Source organism: Orycteropus afer, unplaced genomic scaffold, assembly GCF_000298275.1.
Source record: "Orycteropus afer afer isolate SDZICR_OR568_19922 unplaced genomic scaffold, OryAfe1.0 scaffold00027, whole genome shotgun sequence".
NCBI lineage: Eukaryota > Metazoa > Chordata > Mammalia > Tubulidentata > Orycteropodidae > Orycteropus > Orycteropus afer.
Genome location: NW_006921614.1, coordinates 8719293 through 8726255, shown reverse-complemented (window position 1 = coordinate 8726255; position 6963 = coordinate 8719293).

Sequence of the window (6963 nt, the reverse complement as noted above, 5' to 3'; positions counted from 1 at the left end):
GGGCCATAGTCTCAGAGGTCCCATTAGGCTCTATAATAGCAACAATCCTATTTTTTTTTTTTTTTTTTTTAAAATTATTTTGACTTTTGTTCCACATTGTTTCCCAGTCTATCCAGGATCTCTTCCAGAGATCCTCCTGTGAGTGGTTGACAATGGTAGCCAAGCACCATCTAGTTCTTCTAGTCTCATGGTTGTATAGCCTGAAGATCACGTGCTGTACGAGTCCCTTACTGATTGTTTCCATGTGTTTTTGGTTTTCTTCATTCTTCTTTGCTCTGGACGAGGAGAGACCCATCGTTGCATCTAGATGGCTGCTTGCAAGCTTTTAAGATCCTAGTCACTACTCACCAAAGTATTACGCCATTTGAATTTGATGTCCCCTGCAACTGTGGTCCCGAGCCACTATGGTCCAACTACTCACTCCCTCTGGATAGCTGGCTGTGGCCAAGAAGTGACTACAACCTTGCCCCTTGTCAGCTCTACCATATACCTGGGAGTTCTTACAGAACAAACAAATACACTTGTAGAAGAATTGTCTGCAAACCGTTTACATGGTCTTGGGCACACTGCTGCCTACATAGACGTATCTAATAGTTCAGCTTCTGTACCCATCTATCCACCCGTATATCATTGTTTGCCTTCACTGACAGTGCAGTACTTTATGTGCAAAAGGGTTCATCTTTGTTGTCTGTACCTCCCTATGTCTTCCTCTTCTTCAGTGTCACTGTGTTGATCACTCACATTTGGTACATTGCCTTTCTCTTTACCCAAATTAATTCTTGTCTCTACCTATCTAACGGTGTTCCCTCTTCTCCCCCCAACCCTGGTAACCAACAAAGAAAATTTCCTTCCATATATAAACCTTTCCTTGACTTTTTACAATAACAGACTAATGCAATATTAGTCCTTCTGTGATTTACTTACTTCATTCAGCATAGTGTCCTCCAAGTTCATTCATGTTATGTGGTATTTTGCTGATTCTACGTTATTCTTTAGGGCTGCATAGTATTCCATTGTGTGTATGCACCATAGTTTGGTTATCCATTCTTCTGTTGATGGGCACCTAAGTTGTTTCCATCTTTCTGCTATTGTAAATAATACTGTGATGAACGTGGGTGTGCATATATCTCTTCTTGTCCTGACTCTCAATTCTTTAGGAAATGTACCTTGTAATGGGATTGCTGGATCAAAAGGTATTTCTAATTCCAGCTTTTTAAAGAATCACCATACTGCTTTCCACAGTGGCTGTATCATTTGACAGTCTGATCTGCAGTGTATGAGAGTCCCAATCTCTCCACATCCTCTCCAGCATTTGTTATTTTCTGTCTTGTTGAACTTTGTTACTAGTGCTGGGGCAAGATGGTATCTCATTTTGATTTGCATCTTTCTAATGGCTCATGGTGATGTAGTGCCTAAGACATTTGACTGCTAACCAGAAGGCTGGTGGTTCAAACCCACCAGCCACTCCTGGGAAGGAAGATTGGGCAATCTACTTCCATGGTGATGTTGCCTAGGAGATCCAAGCAGGGGTCACTGTGAGTCAGATCTGACTCAACGGCAGTGCGTTTTAATGGCTAATGATTGTGAGCATTTCTTCATATGTTTGTTGGCTGCCTGAATATCCTCTTTGGTGAAGGGCCTGCCTGTTCATGTCTTCTGGCCATTTTTTTAATTGGATTATTTGTCTTCTTGCTGTTGAGGTTTTGGAGTTTTTTATAAATTCTAGAGATAGTCCCTTGTCAGATAATGTCATTGCTGAATATTTTTTCCCAGTCTTTAGGTTCTCTTTTTACTCTTTTGGAGAAGTCTTTGGAAGCACATAAAAATTTAATTTTTATAGGGTCCCATTCAGTTTACCTTCTGCTGTTTGTACATTTTAGGTTATGCTTGATAGTCTATTTATGCCATATATTAGGGTCCCTAAATTTGCCCCTAGTTTTTTCTTGAGGAACTTTATCGTTTTAGGTTTCACATTTAAGTCCTTGATCCATCTGGTGTTAGTTTTTGTATGTGGTGTGAGGTACATATCTTGTTTCATTTTTCTGCAAATGGATATCCAGTTTTGCCAGCACCATTTGTTAAGCAGACAATCCCTTTCCCCATTTGATGGATTTCAACCCTTTGTCAAAGATCAGCTGACCATAGGTCAACGGATCTGTTTCTGGGTTCTCAATTCTATTCCATTGGTCTATGTGCTTGTCATTGTACCAATACCATGCTGTTGTGAGTACTGTGGCTGTGTAGTAGGTTTTAAGATCCGGGAATGTGAGACCTACTTTGTTGTTGTTCGTCAATAATGCTTTGCTTATCCAAGGTCTCTTTCCTTTCCATATAAAGTTAGTTGGTGATCTGGATCGGGATTGCATTGAATGTATAGATTGCTTTGGGTAGAATTGACATTTCACAATGTTCAGTCTTCCTGTTCATGTGCACAGTATGTTCTTCCATTTATGTAGATCTCTTATGGTTTCTTGGAGTAGTGATTTGTAGTTTTCCTTGTACAAGTCTTTTGTGTCCCTGGTAAGATTTATTCCCGAAGATTTTATTTTTTTGGTAGCTATTATAAATGGTATTGATTTCCTTATTTCTTTTTCAGCAATCTCTTTGCTGGTGTAGAGGAATGTTGATCTTGTATCTTGCCACAATGCTTAATCTCTCAATTAGTTCCAGTACATTTTTTACTGAGTGTCTTTGTTTTTCTATGTATAGGATCATATCATCAGCAAATAGGGATAGTTTGACTTCTTTCTTACCAGTTTGGATGCCTTTGATTTCCCTTTCTTGCCTTATTGCCCTGGCTAGGACTTCTAATACAATGTTGAATAGAAGTGGTGATAGAAGGCATCCTTGTCTGGTTCCTGTTCGCAAGGGGAATGGTTTCATTCTCTCTCCACTGAAAATAACTTTGGTTGTTGGTTTTGCATAGATGCCCTTTATTAGTTGAGAAACGTCCCTTCTACTCCTATTTTGCTGAAACTTTTGATCAGGAATGAGTGTTGGATTTGATCTGATATCTTTTCTGCATTGATTGATAGGAGCATGTGGTTGTTTTCCTTTGTTGTATTTATGTGGTGGATGATGTTGATTGTTTTTCTAATGTTGAACCATTCCTGCATACCTAATATGAACCCCACTAGGTCACAATGAATTACTGTTTTTGATATATTATTGTTGGAGTTTATTGGCTAGGATTTTGTGAAGATTTTTGCATCTGTGTTCATGATGGATATCGGTGTGTAGTTTTCCATTTTTAATGTCTTTGCCTGGTTTTGGTATCAAGGTTATATTTGGTTCAGTAAAAAAATTTGGGAGTATTCAGTCCTTTTCTATGTTCTGGAATACTTTGAGTAGGATTGGTGTCAGTTCTCTGAATGTTTGGTAAAATTCTCTGGTGAAACCATCTGGGCCAGGACTTTTTTTTTTGTCAGTTAGTTTTTTATGACCTGTTCAATTTCTTCTTTTGTTATGGATCTTTTCAACTTTTCCATCTCAGTCTGTGTTAATTTAGGTAAGTGGTGTGTTTCTAGAAATCTACCCATTTCTTCCAGATTTTCAAATTTGTTGGAGTATACTTCTTCATAGTATCCTGTTCCTATCCTTTTTATTTCAGTTGGTTCTGTTGTGATTTTGCCTATTTTGTTTCTCGTTTGTGTTATTTGTATTCTCTCCCTCTTTTCCTTTGTTAAATTTGCCTGTGGTTTGTCAGTGTTATTAATCTTTTCAAAAAAGCAACTTCCAGTCTTGTTGATTTTTTTCTATTGTCTTTCTATATTCTGTTTCATTGATTTCTGCTCAAATCCTTATTATTTCCTTTCTTCTTGTGACTGTAGGCTTTTCTTGGTGTTCTTTATCGAATTGTTGTAGATGTTGGTTTAAAGTGTTGATTTTGGCTCTCTTTTTTTGATGTGTGTGTGTATTACTATAAATTGGCCTCTGATCACTGCTTTTGCTGTGTCCCAAAGATTTTGGTATGTTGTGTTTTCATTCTCGCTTGATTCAAGGAATTTTTTTATTTCATTTTTTATTTCTTCTATTACCTAGTCGGTCTTAAGGAAGTTGTTGCTCAGTTTCCATGTGTTTACTCTTTTTCTGTTGATGATCTTATTGTTGATTTTTAATTTGATAGCATTGTGATCTGAGAATTTATTAAGGCTTGCTTTATAGCCTAACATACAGTCTGTACTGGAGAATGTTCCATATGCACTGGAAAAGTATGTATATTGTGCTGTTGTGTAAAGTGTGCTGTGGATGTCTATAAGGTCAAGCTGGTGTATTGTATTGGTTAGCTCTTTTCTGCATCTTTGTTGAGTTTCTTTTCAGTTATTCTATCTTGACTGAAAGTGGTGTATTACTATGACTGTGGAGTCATCTATTTGCCTTTTCAATTCTGTTAATGTCTGATTTATATATTTTGGGGCTCTTTCATTGGGTGCATAGATATTTATTTTGGTTATATCTTCTTGTTCAGTTGATCCCTCAACCATTATATAATGTCCTTCCTTGTTTCGTATGGTGGTTTTTGTCTTAAAGTGGATTTGATCAGAAATTAATATTGCTGCTCCTGCTCTTTTTTGGTTGCCATTTGCTTGCTATATCTTTTTCCAACCTTTCATTTTTAGTCCATTTTTGTCTTTGTCTCTAAGGTGTGTCTCCTATGGACAGCATATTAATGGGTTTTGTTTTCTTATCCAGTCTGTAACTTTCCATCTCTTGATTGGTACATTTAATCCATTGACATTCAGGTTAATTATCAACAAGTATGCATTTGTTACTGTCATTTTGTTATGTGTTTCTTTGTGGTGTTCCTGGTTTCTTTGTTCCATATAATTTTCTGTGCTGAGCTTAGAAAATGTTTATGAATCGTGTTATTATTTCTTTCATTGCTATTGTTTTAGTATTTCCTAAATATTTATGCTTGTCCTCTTTTTTATTATGATGTGAAGGTTTATCGTTTTGCTTTGAGGTTATACTGTGATTTATAATTTTCTCCCCAAGTTTAGAATAGTCCATTCTATCTTGCAGCTCTCTTGATTTCCTCACCATTTAGAAGTTCTGTAACTATACAGTTTTTTTCCTCTTTTTTTGTTTACAGTTGTCCTCCTTTGCCAATTGATGTCTCTGGTTCCCTGTTTATAGTCTTATAGGCTTATTTTACTTTGAGTGCTTTCATAGCTGTGTTGTTTTTTGGGTTATGTCATCTTGTATATTAATGTTCGGTTGTTGTTTGCTATTTTTGGTTCTCTATTCAAAGGACTCCCTTTAGTATCTCTTGTGAGGTTGGTCTGGTTTTAACAATTACCCTTATTTCTGCTTATCTGGAAATCTCCTAATTGCACCATCATATTTGAGGGACAGTTTTGCCAGGTACATAATTCTTGGGGAGCTCTGGTAGCCTAGTGCCTAAGGCACTTAACTGCTCACCAGAAGGCTGGCGGTTCAAACCCAACAGCCACTCCTAGGAAGGAAGATGGGGCAATCTACTTCTGTAGTGATACTGCGTGGGAAACCCAAGGAGGGGTTGCTATGAGTCGGATTCGACTCGACGGCACCTAACAACAACGACATATAATTCTTGGTTGGAAATTTTTCTTTTTCGGGGTTTTATATATACCATCCCATTGCCTTCTCACTTGCATGGTTTCTGCTGAGAAATCAGAGCTTATTCTTATTGATTGTCCTTTGTAGGCAACTTTTTGTTTTTCTTGTGCTGCTTTTGGGATTCTTTCTTTGTCTCTGGTTTTGATAAGTTTGATGATGTTATGTCTTGATGGTTTTCTTTTGGGGTGTATACTTTTTGGGATTTGCTGGACTTCCTGAATGGAAATATTCTCATCTTTCATCATATCAGAGTTCTCTTCCAACAAATCCTGGACAATTTTCTCTCAGTGGTTTTCTTTTTCTCTTCCTGTTCTGGAATTCTGACTATACGTAGGTTATTCCTTTTGATGGTATCCCACATGAACCTTAGGCTTTCTTCATTTTGTTTTGATCTTTTTTCTGATTGATCCCCTTTCAAAGAAGTATTCAGGAATTTGTCTTCAATCTCATTAATTCTGTCTTCCACTGTTTTGGTTCTACTCCTTTGCCCTCTTAATATGTTAATCTATTTTGTAAATTTAGTTTTATCTTTGGGATTTCTATCTGTAGATTTTATATCATTTCTAATTTTTTATTTATTTTGTCATTATGTTCTTGTATTTTCTTCTGTAATTGTTTTATGGTTTTGTCTCTGTTCTCCTTAATTTTTTCAGCGTTTTCCTTGTTCTGAAGATACCTAAGTATTCTTTTGAATTCCATTATCGGGGAGTTCCAATGCTGTTTCTTCCTCAGGGATGTGTTTCTTTGTCTGTGTCCCGTTCCCTAGTTTCTACCACTTTAGATTGCTTCTTTGTGTAGACTGTGGTGGTTTGTTGTCTCTGAGACATTGTGACGTTGCTGTATTTAGATCTCTGTTAACTGTTTGTGAAGAACAGTTAAGGGTGAATCAGGCTTTTCTTGGTGGTCATTTATCATTTGCCCTTTGGTGGAGAAAGAAGTGGTGGCTCTCAGTTAGTAAGTGGAGCTGCGGGAAGTGCGGGTGTAGTTGCATTGTACGGACATAGTTGCTGTCTTCCACTCAGTTAGACAAAAACAATGATTGAAAAACCGTCAAAAAAGTAAAAAACATGTGGACAAAAAACACTGCAAGAGCTAGCACCAAAAAGGAAAAAGAAAATAATGCAAAAACAAAACAAAACAAAAAACCCACAATATCTGTGGAGGGGGCAATAAGAGGAAAGAGGTAGTATACAAGAATAATGAAGAAAAAAGTTGGAAAAAATGCAAAAAGAAAAACAAGCATTGGGGTTAACCACAAGAAAGAAAAAAACTGGTAACCAGGAACAAGGGAGAGAGAAAAAGCTGAAAACTAGAGCCTGGGAAGGGAAGAATGAAGAGTAATAATGATAAAGACAAAAATAATAA